Genomic DNA, 12,564 nt, shown 5'->3' on the forward strand with positions numbered 1-12,564 from the left:
TGGCTGTGGCTCTCAACAGTTCATGAAGGTTAACCAATCTGCAACAGCTCCACTTCTCTCAAAGCCAACCACCAAAAACATTCATTCAGACCATGCCTTTTTTTTTAACTTAGGATTGAACCCAGGGGCACTTTTATCACTAAAGCTTTATCCCCATACCTTTTTATTTTTTTTATTTTAAGACAGATTCTAGGTCAGTTAGGGCCTCACTAAGTTTCTAAGGCTGACTTGAGCTTGCAATGCTCCTGCCTCAGACCAGGCTTTTAAAGTGAGCAAGTAAGTCAAGCCTCAGTCCAGTGAATGTATTTTTATGACTGATTAGTTTCTCAACATTATTGCTTCTGAAAGCCACGCCAAGCCATGAATCCCCTTGTTCTCTAAATCCCATATCATTTTATGCTTTGTTTTACTGTGATATACAAGTACATCCTATTGGTCTACGACTTGCTTTGGCTTCAGAGAATGTGGCAGAAGTGCCAGACCTACCCTTTAAGAAGGTCTGTGGCAACTTCTACTGTCTGTCTTGAGGCTAACTATCATGCAAAAAGTTGAACAAGTCTGAGGCCATGCTCTGAAGAAACTCAAGCTACCCATGGTAAACTCTGTGGTACCAAGAATGTCAGTGATGTTTTCTCAGCAGCCCCACCACCACCACACCCAACCCCACCACTGGCTTAATGAAGCTGGTCAAATGAAAAACCAGTCAACATCAGATGAAATGGAATAGTAACCAATCTACATAGAAAAATAAGAAATCATTAGTCATGAACTTTTGAGTGTTTTAGTTTGTTTAGGTGAGGACAGAATTTATTTACAAAAGACTTTCAAAGGGAGAGGGAGTTTTTCAGTTGGAATCCTCTGACCATAAGCTCCATAAGTGCTCAGAAAGTCAGGCAGAAAGGGTTTCTTTTTTAATAGGGAAGAACAAGGCTAGAGAAAGTAAGATTTGGGGGACCATTATATTTCAGATGACTGTCCCCACAAAGTACATGTTGTCCCCAGAGTGAGGGGACTGGGAGGCTGTGGAAGCTTTAAGAGGTGAGGCCTAGTGGGAAATCACTGGGGGTATGCCCCCTGGAAGGGATTGTGAGATGCTAGCCCTTTCTTGTTCTTTTGCTTCCTGGCCAGGAGGGGACAGGTTTTTGCTCTTGTTTGAATTGAAACAGGAAACAATAAATAAACCTTTTTTTTTTTGTTTCAGAGACTGAATGGTTACTCTCTTTCACTATAGTTATGCAGTATATGTTGCCCTCAGGGAGTTTGCCACTATATATGACAATTATTTAATCTGATTTATAAAAAGGACTTATCCAAATATATTCATCTGCCCCAAAGAAAGACAAGCAATGTTGATTAAATTAGAGTGTCATTCCTAATTAATACTGTATGGTATCACCCCAATCTATATCAAAACTTGAAACTTACAAAGCAAAGAATAAACCCAAGTTAATAGGGAAATTGTCCATTTTTGTAAATAGAGATATTATTCAAGAGATTGAACAAGTGGCCAGATCTTGTAAAGTTCAGCCATGGCTTAGGGCATTCTTACACATTTAGACAGTTACTTCAAAGCATAAAGTGTTTTTAAAATTTTATGTAAATTCTGTTTGGATTAAACATTCCCTTGATAAAGAACTAGTATTTGATTGAAAAGTTTTTATTTTGTTTCCATCAAAAACTAACATTATTTTTGGATGTTCTGGATAGCCTGATCTCCCAGACTGAACTCTGTTAGCTATCAACAACTCAATTTACCTAAAATATATAAAAATAAGATTTAGTGTTCCTATCCTATCTCACTTTTGTTTTTTTGTCAGAAGACTGGCATCAACTTTTCAGAAACTGCCTGCATATTTCATCCTAGTGTTTTCCTTAAGGAGTTTAAGATTGGCCAAACCTCCCCCAAATAGAGACTGGGACTGCTGCTCCTAGTCTCTAGGGGAGTGTGATGTTGTTTTATCCCTGCCTTTCCTTGAGGCAAAATGTTTATGCACAAACTGTCATTCCCAAAACCCCTGGATGGGTGTCCTCATTGCCACCACTCCAATTCCTAGCAAGCACTGGGTCAGGGAGGTGTAAGGTACTAAGCTACAGCTGACTCTTACAGGGTATAGAAAGCCTCATATTTAAAAAACAATATAGTATTTCATATTAACAGAAAAAAAATACAGAATAACATGATCATCTATCTTGTCTACAAACAAGATTATAAAACTAAAGCCCATATGTACCTTTGCAAAATTATTCCCCAACCTACAGCCCTTTTCACTCTCAACAACTGTTCTAAACTTGATGTTCATTGGTCCTCTCTATTTATACTTTCACTTTATATGCATACATCTGTAAATACATGTTTTACTTAGCAATTTTTACATCAATGCTAACGTGTATGCTCCTTTGAAACTAGCTTTTTAAATTCAATTTTAGTTTGAAAATTTATCCATACTGATCTGTGTAGCTCAAGTTTTAACTGTTGTATAATATTGTACTTTATACTACTAAAATAGTCTTTTCAGTTATTGAACATTTAAATTTTTCCAATTTTTTATAAGTAGTGAAATAAGTAAAATAATTTTCCTATTTTAGTGAAGTATAATTTTTGCTCATGTCTTCTGCAGTTAAGAATTCCTTTACAGAGCATTTTAAACATTTATATACTCTTAACATAGTTTAAGAAATAACTCATTACATCAAGACTGAACACAACTACACAAACTTTTGCAAATTGTATTGAGTGCCATCAGGGAACTATTTTAGGCACTAAGAAAATCATAATGAATTAAAAAAAACTTTATTCTAATGATGCTGGTGGAGGTGGGGAAGGCAGAGGTGTAAGATGTAATCAATATTAAAAGAAAAAACTACATAGGTAAGTTGTCCAGGGCTATCTTTTTTAAAAAAAGAGAAAGACGTATATAGAGAAAGGATTCTATTTTAAAGGGTGGCAAAAGAAAGTCTCACTAAAAAAATTACATTTCCATAAATAGCTGACGAAGAATGAGAAGGCAAATTTTGTGGGTATGTGTTAAAATATATGATATGTGAATATGTGGTTTATATGTAGATAATATTTATGTAACCAAATGTACTTATATATTTATATATGTATTCATAGTTGAACAATGTATATATATCAAATTGAAACAGTGTTTTGTTGAACAATACTTTTCTACCCATGATGTACTTTATATTTTCTAATCAACTCTATTCAATTCTGTTTTTATTAGTTCATTATAGATATTTATAATATTGGGGTTCATTCTGACATAATTATACAACATAGAACATAATTTGTTCTAATTAAGTCCCTAGTACTTTCCCTTTCCCTCCCCTCCTCCTTCTTCCTATTTCCTTGCCTTTACTCGAGTGAGCTTCTATTTATTTATAGTTTTTTAATTAGTGCATTATGGATATACATAAAGGTGAAATTCATTATGGTATATTCATATTTGTACATAGAAGAGTTTTGGTTAGATTCATTCCATATTCTTCCCTTTTCCCATCCCTCCTCCTTCCCCCTCAATCTACTTCCTCTACTCCACTAGGTCTCTCTTCTTTTAATGGGATTGTCCCCCCACCTTTTTTTTTCTTTATTTTTTCCCCCTTATTTTGATTTACCTTCCACATATGAGAGAAAACATTCCACCCTTGAACTTTCTGGGTCTGATTTATTTCACTTAACATGATGTTATTCAATTCCATTCATTTACCAGCAAATGCTAGAATTTCATTCTTCTTTATGGTTTAGTAAAACTCCATTATATACATACACCACGTTTTCTTTAGCCATTCATCTATTGATGGGCACCTAGGCTGGTTCCATAGCTTGGTTATTATAAATTGTGCTGTTATAAGCATCAATGTGCCTGTGTCCCTACAGGATGCTGATTTTCGATCTTTTGGATATATACAGAGGAGTTGGGTAGCTGGGTCATATGGTGGTTCCACTCCTAGTTTTCTGAGGAATCTCCATTCTGCTTTCCAGAATGGTTGTACTAATTTACAGTTCCACCAACAATGTATGAGTGTACCTCCCATAGCCCCACATCTTTTATTAATTGTATTCTTAATAATTGTCATTCTGAGGAGAAAAAATCTTAGTGTAGTTTTGATTTGCATTTCCCTGATTGCTAGAGATGTTGAACATTTTTTTCATATATTTATTGGCCATTTGTAGTTCTTCTTTTGTCCACTTATTAACTGAGGATTTTTTGGTGTTAAGTTTATTGAGTTATTTAAATATTCTGGATATTAATTTTCTGAGGAATAGGAGGCAAAGGTTTTCTCCCATTTTGTAGCCTCTCTCTTCATGCTCTTAATTGTTTCCATTATTGTACAGAAGCTTTTTAATTTGATGACATCCCACTTATTGATTCCTGATTTTATATTAGGAGTATTGTTAAAGAAGTCAATGCCTAGGCCAATATGTTGGAATGTTGAACCTATATTTTCTTCCATGAGTTGCAGAATTTATGTTCTAATTCCTAGGTCTTTGATCCACTTTGACTTGACTTGTGCAGGATGAGAGATAGGGATCTAATCTCATTCTTCTGCATAAGGTATCCAGTTTTCCCACCACCATTTGCTTAAAAAGTTATCTTTTCTCCAGCATATATTTTTGGCACCTTCAGAGACTCTAAGTATGTGCGTTTGTCTCTATGTCTTCTATCCTATTCCATTGTTTTTCATGTCTGTTTTTATGCCAGTACCATGCTGTTTTTGTTTTTGTAGCTCTGCAGTATAATTTGAGTTCTGGTATTGTGATGCATCCAGCATCACATCACTGTTCTTGTTTAGGATTGCTTTGGCTATCCCAGTCTTTTATTCAACCAAATGAATTTTAGAACTGTGAAAAATGCCATTGGTGTTCTGATGAGGATTGCAATAATCAATTATATTCTAATGAATTCTATAATATTTTACACTTTTTTGTTTATATCAACAGATAAAACTTGGACAGATAATGAGTTTCTCTAGGCAGTTTTTTTCCTATTTTTTAAAACCTCAATCCATTCTATGTGTTGCAATTTTCTTTGTACAATGATAAAAACATAAATATGCATGTCAGACATTCAATAACTTTTTAGCACTTACCAGGCACTATTCTTGGTATTAAGGTATGATCAGTAAGCAAAAGAAATGTTCATGTCCTTGTAGTTGAAAACAGGAGGAAAAATATTTTTTAACCAATTGTAATAATAATTTTATTTTAGTTTGTTACTTTAAAAATTTTATTGGTTCTTTTTTTTGGTTATGGTATATTGTGGTAAGTTCTAGGAAGAAAACCTAGGAATGAAAGGTAGGGAATTGATATGATAGGGAAGATCACATTGTATTTGGTCAAGGAAATTCTCACTTGTGTGACTTGAGGAAAAAACCTGAAGGACATAGGATGTAAAGGAAAGAACCAAGTTGGTATCATAGCAAAATCATGAAAGGCATAAGAAAAAATATAATATATAACAACTGAAAAATAATAAATATACCACGAGTTTTTCTGGGAAAAATGCCCTTATACCTTATAATATATTCTTTATTTTATATTCTATTCCAGCCTTGTATGTAAAAACATTTTCCCAAATCCACTTCCTAAATTTCACTATCTATAAGCAAGTATTATCCCCTGGGTGTAAAGCCAAAGCTCCAGTGGTTAAAAAGAGGAATGGAATTGGTGGGTCAGAGGGTTGTTACTCTCAATAGTGACTGCCCAGCTTTGTGCAATGGCAGTATCATCGCCAGTGAGGTTAATCTTAGGTACAATTATTGATCGTTGAAAAAAAAAGTGACTGCCCAGTGTTTCAATGGAAGAAATAGACATGTAATCAAAACAGCTGCACACCCTGCATAAAATATGATGCAGAGACACTGGCCAAGGCATGATAGAATTAAGAAATTGTATTGCAATAAGGCAAGATAGGATTCTTTCAAAATAGATCAGACTATGATATAAACTGCGCCGCTACTCGGCTACTCGAGCCCTATAAGATGACAGACCAGTAGATTTTACTAGATAATAGGGAAACCACAATAGAGAGTTGCAGTGCATATTCCTAGGCTTCTGTGGCTAAAAAACTTATTCTTTAGCAAAGAGCTTGTCTCCATTTAAAACAGCTCTTAGAATATTACAGTATCTGACCAGGACAAGAAACCACTGTACAAATGAAGCTGCCCTCATGCACTGGGTATTTTTACATCCAGCCCTATAGTAAGTCTTGTAGATAGAACCATGATATGGTTTGGATAAGTGTTAATGCCTTGGTCCCTAGCCTGTGGCAATATTAGGAGGGTAGAGCCTTTGAGAGGGTCCCCTTAAAGACATCTGTGGGACTCCTGTCTCTATTCCCCCCCCTCCCCACCCCCACCCCCATGAGGGTGAGCAGCTTGCTCCACTGTGTTTCTTGCCATAGATATCCTGCCTTGCCACAGACCCAAAAGCAATGGGGCCAACCAATCATGAGCTGAAACCTCAAAAATAGTGAGCTGAAATAAACTGTTCCTATTTTTAACTTGATTATCTCAGGTATTGTGTTTCAGTAATGGAAACCTGACTAGCCACAAACAGCAATTTGTCGTAAGATAAAAATGGGACATTCTAGAACACATTATGTTGAGCAAAATAAAAATCATAGGATTTCATTTATATGTGGAATCTAAAAAGGTTGAATTCACAGAAGTAGAGAAAAGAACGGTTGTTACTGGAGGCTAGAATTATAGGAAGATTACAGAGATGTTGGTCAAAGTATTCAATAGTTCAGTTAGATAGAAGGGAGTTCAAGAGATCTATTATATAACATGATAATTATAGTTAATAACAATATATTATATTCTTGAAAAGTGATGAAAGTAGATTTTAAGTAGTCACCACAAAATGATATATATGTGAGACACTACATGTTAATTACCTAATTTAGCCATTCCACAAGGAATATATACATTTGAAACATGTTATAAAAATATGTACAAATTTTGTCAATTGGAAAAATGTTTAAAAAGTTAAGAAATTATTTCCACTTATGTTGGTAAGAACAGGGCTAACATATTAAGCATAAAAATACTGGTGCATGTCTGTAATCCCAACTACTTGCGGGGCTGAGGCATAAGGATCACAATTTTAAGGCTAGCCTCCACAACTGAGCAAGACTCCATCTCAAAAATTTAAAAGGAGCCGGGCTTGGAGGTGCACACCTGTAATCTCAGGGACTCGGGAGAGTTCTAATCCAGCCCTAGCAACTTAGCAAGGCCTTAAGAAACTCAGTGAGACCCTGTCTCTAATAAAATATTTTTAAAATGGCTGGAGATGTGTCTGGGTGGTTAAGTGCCCCTGAGTTCAATCCCTGGTACAAAAATAAAATAAAAGGACTATAAATGGAGCTCAATGGTGGTAAAGTACCCTTGGGTTCAGTCCCCAGTATTCCCCCCCACTGAAAAAAGACAAGCCAAAAATAAACGTCTAAAACTAAAAAAAGGAAATGAGTAAAGGATATGATTAGGAAATACAACAGAAGATATTCATAGAAAAGTAAGTTAAGGAAAAATGTTCAGTGCAAAGAATTGTAAACTCAAGCAACCATAACATAACTTTGCCACTAACCAGTTTAGCAAATAATGAGGAAAAAAGTTATACTTGATATTATCAAGCCCTTGGATAAATGCATGTTTGTACTGCTGATAGGAATATAAATAGGCACAGTCTCCCTGATGGCAACATGTCATGAAAACAGTTCTGATCCTTTGACTCACTTTGTAAAGTATTATCCCAAAGAAATTCTTGTAGAAGAAGACAAAGGTGTGGTATTAATGTAATAGTAATGATTGAGAATAGGTAAAAATAACAAATAAGTTATGTAAAATATGATGGAATATTACATAGCCACTAATAATTCTGTTTAAAATTGTATTTAAACATGAAAAAAATAGTAAAAAATTAAACTAATTGTGTATTTATTTGTGTCTATGTGAAACATTTATACATGAGAAAAAAACAGGTAGAAAAGAAAATGAAGTGTCAACAGAGAAGGAAGGAATGGAGGGAGGAAATGATATATTCCCACAGGACACAAGTGAATTATACCCAGAGATGGCCCAGATCCAAGTATTACCTACCACTGTTGCTACTCTCATACCTAATACATATGGCCTTGTAGGCATTTCTTGTGAACAGCTGACCAGGAAGGGAAAAACACTAGGCCTAGTTTATGAGTGGATGGCTCAATAGGATAGAAATGAGAAGAGCCAACCTATCATAAGTTGAATATATTATAAAGTTCCTATAATTAAAATAATGGGATATAGGTACATAAATAGAAATATGAAAGGAAATTCCAGAAATTTAGGCTCAAAGTCATCTAGAATTTAACAAGTGATAAAGGTAGTATTATACAGTAGGGGAAAGAAATTTTCATTAAGAGATGATAAGATAACTGAATAGATAGATGAAAAAAATAAAAGAGAATCCATTCCCATTTATATATCAAAAAAAATTCCAATGGACTAGTCAATGTTAAATGTAAAAAGAGTTAAAAATACTAGAAAAACAAAGTATGAATTTTCCCATAACTTAATATTCCTCACCATGATTAAAACTTCAGACACACTAAAAGAAAATATTGACAAATCTATCCACATAAAATTTAAAAATTAACAACAAAACAACTCTGCATTGTTAAGTAAACTAAAAATAAATTCACAATCAAAATTAAAAGATTAAACTGGGAATAAGTTATTTGCTATTTTCTTAACAAAGAAAGGACTTACATTCCTATTGGAAGAGTTCTTACAAATATAGTCACCACTCAAAATCCATGAGAGATTGGTTCTGGGATCCCCCACAGATGCCAGAATACACACATGTTCAACTACCTTATATATAATGTATTTTCATAAAATCTATGCATATCTTTTTGTATATTTAAAGTCATCCCTGGATTGCCTATAATACTTAAGGCAATGTAAATACTACATAAATATTTGTTATACTATTTATACTATTATTTAGGGAATGAGGATGAGAGAAAAGCATGTACAGTGGCAATTCTTTCCAAATATTTTCAATCCACAATTGTTTGAATTGATGAATGCAAAAATCCATTGAATATAAAAAGCTAACTGTATGGAGATGTAAGGAAACCAACAACCCTACAGAACTATGGGTATGAATTTTGTATAGAAAATTCATTGGAAGAGAAATCCAAATGACACTAAAGTTTATGCAATCAAAATTGCTCTTTAAAATAAAAAGAAAAAATATAAATAAATATAACATCAAATCATTTCACTATCAGACTGGCAAAAATCCAAAAGTATAATAATATATATAATTAGTTTGGTTTTGCTATAGACAAAAATGCATTTTTACATCCTGCTGGTGAGAATCAAAATATCAACCACTATTTAGTAAAATTACATATGAATTTACCATTTGACTCAGAAAAATCTCACTTCTAGGAATCCACCTACCACAAGGACATATAGGTCAAAAAATGAAAAGACCTAAGCACAAGTCTACATTACTTTTTATATTTGCAAAAGACTGGAAACAAATAAAATGTTGATTAATAAACTGGTATAATGTATTGTGGTATACACACAGAGAGAGCTTAGCATCTTAAGGAAAAAAAGCAGAGAAATTGCTCTACATACTACTAAAGGGAAGCTCCAGACTATATTATTAAGTAACAAAAGAAAATCTGAGAAAATCAAATATTCTATAATATATAATAGTATTATATAATAGCTTTCATATAAAAAAGGAAAATACACACACCTATGGATTTGTTTATATTAAAAATAATGATAAACTATAAGTAATACACTTCCTTGGTTTTCCCGCTCCCCCCACTACTCCAGGCCGGACCAGGCCAGCCTGTCAAACTGCGGGATCTGGTACTGTCTTCCAGATCGCACCTAAGAATCTGAAAAGCAAAAATCTGCACTAAATTGCACAAACACCAGAGGACCAGTCCGGGGCTATGCGCAGTGAGCCACCAATGTGCAGACTCTATTTTCTATAAGCACGATCCACCACACTGGGGACTATTCCTTCACTAGCAGTTCAGGGGGTGTGGCCCAGGGCTATAACGTATACTCTCAGTAGCCCTGAATTTTTCCAGTGTTCCAGAAAAAACGGCCATGTACATAATCAGTGCATTATTTGAACACCAGACTACCAAAGAGAGTAAAGATACAAAGCTGTGTGAATTATGAATATGAACGAGGGACGAGGGGGTGTAATTTAATAGGAGGAAGGTTGCTTAGCATGCTGCGTTTGGTCCCCAGTACACAACTTGGGCCCTCGGGGGCACACACATGCACACAATGTGTATGTATAAATTGTTAAACTAGGACGCAAAGACCACTGACTCCAATTAAAATCAAATTAAAGCAATCTTATTATTTCCACCAGCTGGGCTGCCTCACCCAACAAAAAGGGCAGGAAGGAGACAGTAATGCAGCTTTCTTGCAGCCCAACTGTATAGCCCAGAAAGTGTTGGTTACAGATGACAAACTCTGAGGAGCTTAACACAAATGGTAGTTTATATTTTTGCTGGCCCTGACATCAGAATTTATGAAGGTCATTAGAGCCTCAAAGAGAGTAGTTATCTGGCTAGTGAGGCCAATATTTATGAGGCATCACTAATGTTTCAGAGAGGGCTGCTATCTGTTCCCAGAAAGCCAGGCATGGGTGAGTTAAGTAAGGCACAGGGCAGGCATTCCAAGCAAGTTCAGAATTTGCAGTAATTTATAGTAAAGCCAAAATTAGCTTTTTATGTCTTTGTGGAGAGATGGCTCCCAATTTTAAAAGGCAATCAGGCTGAGTTTAACAAAATATATATACACACGTATAGAGAAGTTAAATTATACTAGGAAATTAAAATACTAGCAAATAAAAACACTTAAAAGTGAGTAGTAAAAAATTGGGGAAAAAATAAGAAAGTTGACTCTTAAAATGACAAAATAAATCCTGATTTGGGCAAAAGAAAATTTATTCAAAAAGTTTTTTTGTGTGTGTGTGTGATAAGAAATACACTCTTATCTCAGGATCTGAAAGCATCTCAAAAATTAAAGGATTTTTTTTTTACATGGAGGGATAAGAATGGTTAGTAACTTTTGAGAGGCAATTGGGCAAGCAAATGGGGAAAGTGAGAAAACAGCCTGATGGGGTTAGTCTGACAGGATATGATGCCTCCTAAGGTCAGCCATTCTGCATTTGAGTATTTACTCAGAATTTCAGAGGCCTACCAAGAGGAGAGAAGCTTGAAATTCGGTCAATCTCAATGGGTAAATAATGAGCAACTGTGAAGATTTGGCCATAAATCAAGCAGTAATATATGCAAATTTTAGAAAAATCAGAAATACTAGTGAAGGAACAAAATAAACACAAGTGCCTCACATACTCCCCTCCCACAGAAAACCAAGATTAAATGTTAGATACAATTCTTCTGATATTTTTACAACAATAAGATCATTAGAACCAAAAAAAGATAAAGTAATTTATCTCTTTGCACCAAACAACACATAGTGAACATTATCACTTAGCATTGTTTTATAACATCGTCTTCATTATAGGCCAATAATAATACAATAGAGAATGGAATCTCATTTTTAACAGGAAAAAAAACATAAGCAACACAGAAAACACTAGGGAAGTGGGAGAATCTGATTTCCCAAGTGATCACATTGTAATATTCAAAATATCCAGCATCAACAAAAATTTCATGGCATATAAAGAAACAACTACATGGATCAAAGAAAAAATTGACAAAAACCATCTCTGATAAATATGATGTTGAACTTACTAGGCAAATATTGTAACTTAAATATGCTAAAGAGTTAAAGGTAGAATGATGGATGGTCAAATAGACACTATAAATAATTAATTCATAAAAAGTTCTGGGGCTGAAAAGTACAACAGCTTCCCAAAGGTAATATCTCCAACTACACAATACGGTGAGGTGTTAGAATCTCAAAATGTAAATTTTGGACACACACAAATAGTTTATAGAAACATATATCTGATGAAAATTTGGCATCAATAATTCATAAAGAACCCCTACAAATAAATAATTAAAAGACCCAATTAAAAATGGACAGAATTTTAGTGCTTATTTCCCAAAATAATGTGAACAGACAGTAAATAAGTAAATTAAAAGGTACTCAACATTACTATTCATCAAGGAAATGCAAATTTAAAATATAGTAAGATACTGCTATATACCCACTAGAATGCCTAAAATGAAAGATCAAGCATTGAAGATATGGCATAGTTAGAACTCTCATAAATTACTAGTTGTATGACACTTTTGGGAAAAATATTGGGCAGTTTCTAATATAGTTAAACATATACCTCCTATCTGACTCAGCAATTCCACTCATATGTATATGTGTGTGTGTGTGTGTGTGTGTGTATGTGTGTGTGTATAAAACAAAAATATGTGACACAAAAATATTTTCACAAAAATTTTTAGCAAATAATCAAATCTAAGAAGAATAGGTCATGAGAACACCTGAAATATGAGTGGTCTGGGATTTGTGATTTCTGTATTAAGTGAGAAAAGGTTTATTAAT

Source organism: Spermophilus citellus (genome assembly GCF_964194105.1).
Source record: "Spermophilus citellus genome assembly, chromosome: 15".
In the NCBI taxonomy this organism is placed as follows: Eukaryota; Metazoa; Chordata; class Mammalia; order Rodentia; family Sciuridae; genus Spermophilus; species Spermophilus citellus.